Here is a 3072-nt window from a genome sequence, read left to right on the forward strand (position 1 = left end):
AAATGTGATGTGTACAGAAATTCATGGTACTGTTTTGAGATCTACATGTACAGATTCCCTGGAAAGAGCTTGTCAGGGAGTAGGGTGAGCTTGTTATTCCTACTGGGAAGAGGATCATTTAATTCTACTTTTAATTGCTTTCTCTACTCTGAGATCCTTGACCAGCTCTCTCCAGCAGGTTATGTTCTGAGCCCCTGTCACATTCTTTTGTATTCATCTATTGTTCTTTCTGGATAGATATTGATAGTGTGGCTTTCTTTGAACAAGGACAGTATAGGATATCCTCTTTCTTATTCCACTGACTGGAACACAATGGTTAATCGTTAATGTCTTTTGAGTTTGCCTGAGTTTTCTTTATTGTAATATAGAGTATGTGAGACAGACCATGAAGGATAGAGAGAGTGGAAAGGAAGGTAGGGGAGAGAAGATGGGGAAGGATTGAGTGAAAGAAGGAGAGAGGAAGAGAAGAGAGGTATTGTGTTATTTATATTTAATGTCACCTTGCAGGTCTTATTTAGTTGAATATAGGTGAAAAGAAGTATAAAGAAGACAGAGATGGTGCACTCAGTGGATAAGCACACTACTGCCAAGCCTGATGACCTGAGTTCAGTCTCCAGAATTCACATTGTAGAAGGAGAGATTCTGTGCTCGCTTTGGCAGCACATATACTAAAATTGGAACGATACAGAGAAGATTAGCAGGGCCCCTGCGCAAGGAGAGATTCTATTCAAGAATGGTGGTCAATGGCCTCCATTGGCACACACACACACACACACACTGAATACAAAACAGTAATGATTTTTTAAACTTCAAAGTAAAAAGCATAACGAAAGAAATACAACTATCATTAACAAAATTTGCTGTTGAAAAGGCAGAAGCTACAATGAATCTACGAAGTATAAGAACCACTGCGGTAATTTGGAAAGATTATTAAATACGAACTAATCCACACATCATTTATATTCTCTATACCAGCATCAAATAATCCAAAGAAGACACTAGAATACCTATAACATACACAATAGCATCACACAGTTCAAACACTTATGATGAGTTAGACTCCGAGTCCTTGGAACTATCTCCGAGCCTTAGATTTAAGTTGTGTGAGTCTGGAGCCTAGAAAATTATAAAACATCAAAGAGCTGAATGAGTGTAACAATATGTCATTTGGTACTGAACTTACCTACATATTCAATATAATCTTGGTTTTAGAAACTCTAAAATTTGTAGAATTTGATAGGTTAAAATTAGCCAAAAATCCCGAAGAAGAATGTAAGAGGTGATTAGCTTATATGATCAGATTCTAAGCCATGTTACAAAGCTACAGTAAACTAAGTCATATTATATCAGTACAAAGAAAACAGCAGGGAGGAAATGGAGTCGGGAAACACATAAGCTTTACGACTTAGAAGACTTCTCAGCTTTACCTGTCACATTGACACAGCCTGGAGTCACGGAGAGGAGAGCCCCAGTTGAGGACTGCATAGATCACTTTGACCTGTGGGTATCTCTATGGGTATCATCTGGATTGTTAATTGATGTAGGAGAGCCTAGCCCACTGTGGGCAACACCATTCCCTAGGAAACTGGCCCCGAACTGTATAAGAAAGTTTGTTGATTTTAAAACAGCATGCCAGCTAACAAGCTTAACAAGCTACATCTTCCATGATTCCTGCTGGGAAAAGCAAGCAGGCCTGCCTTGGCTTTCTTAGTGAAGGATAGAAAACTAGAACAGAAACCCCTTCTTAACCATCATTACCAGATCCACTCATAGCCACATATAGGAAAATACAGTGTAGTTTGTACCTAACACACTTATTAAACATGTAAATCTAAATGTAAGATTGGTTTCTATTTTAAGGTAGATATCACATACACACACACACACACACACGCACACACACACTGAGCACATAGGTATGTACATGTCCATGCCTACATAGGAGTCCTGGGAAGCCACTGGTGAGCATTGGCTCTCCCTAGATCTGGACCTGCAGGAGGCAATTGTGAACCATCCCATGTGGGTGCTGGAAACTGAACTCAGATACTCTGGAAGGGGAGCATTTGCTCTCAATCTCTGAACCACCTCTCTAGCTCCTATGAAGAATATTCTGAGATAAAATTTTGATGACTTTAGAGTGAGGGAAGAGTTCTTAACATACACTTATAAAACACCAAGACTAAAGGAAATAAATAGATAAAAAATGACCTACAAAATGGAAGGAATGGGACTGGGATGGTGGCTAAATAGGTTAAATGTCTGCACAAGCATGAGAACTTGAGTTTAGATCCCCAGGACCCCCCCAAAAACCTGAATGTGTATATGTAACCCCAGGACTGTAGGGACACAGGACAAAGGTAGGTGAATCTTAATAGCTCATTGGTCATTGACGAGCCAGCCTAGAAAATGAGGGGCTCCAGGTTGACTAAGAGGTTCTGTCTCAGGTAAAGACAAAAAAAGGTGGTGGGGACAAAAGAGCCGAGTATGGGGAAGAATGATATGAAATGATAAATTCTAGACAGGGCATGGCTATTCCAATCATCAATCACAACAGCCAAGGCTACTACAACAAGATGTGTACAAGATCAAGCCCGTCAATATTCCTAGATAAACTGGTGAGGGGTTCTTTAGGCCCAACCCTTACCGGGGAGCTATTGCAGTGGATAGCTGCTGGGGAAGGTTGATTCATTCATTTTTCGGTGTGTGGATGCTTCAGTGTTTGGCTCTCCTCCCAGGCATGTACTGAGACCACTAACTGGACTTAGTAGGTTATCAGAAGAAGAAAAGGGGAAGAGAAGAAAGAGGAAGTAGAGAAGGAAGAAGTTTGGATGATGGTACATTAGGGAGAAGTAGGGGTACATATTATCATATTTCATTGTAAAAACTATGAAAACTTCAAAGAATAAAAGCATATAATTACAAAAAAATAACATGGCAAGCAAACCAGGAAGACACTGGCTGTCAAGTTCTGGCTTCCACACACATGGGCAAATGTTCACATCCTCCACATAAACAGGTTTTACACACACACACACACACACACACACACACACACACACACAGGACCTTCAC

The 3072-nt window shown here is 40.3% G+C and overlaps 1 non-coding gene across 1 annotated transcript; it reads left to right on the top strand.

Moving 5' to 3' along the window:
* Positions 1-644: 644 nt before the first annotated feature.
* LOC130864215 (U6 spliceosomal RNA) lies at positions 645-751 on the top strand. Its single transcript, XR_009055914.1, has one exon. It is a non-coding gene; the product is annotated as a U6 spliceosomal RNA (small nuclear RNA).
* The last annotated feature ends 2321 nt before the right edge of the window (positions 752-3072 follow it).

The sequence above is a fragment of the Chionomys nivalis genome, chromosome 21 (genome assembly GCF_950005125.1).
Source record: "Chionomys nivalis chromosome 21, mChiNiv1.1, whole genome shotgun sequence".
In the NCBI taxonomy this organism is placed as follows: domain Eukaryota; kingdom Metazoa; phylum Chordata; class Mammalia; order Rodentia; family Cricetidae; genus Chionomys; species Chionomys nivalis.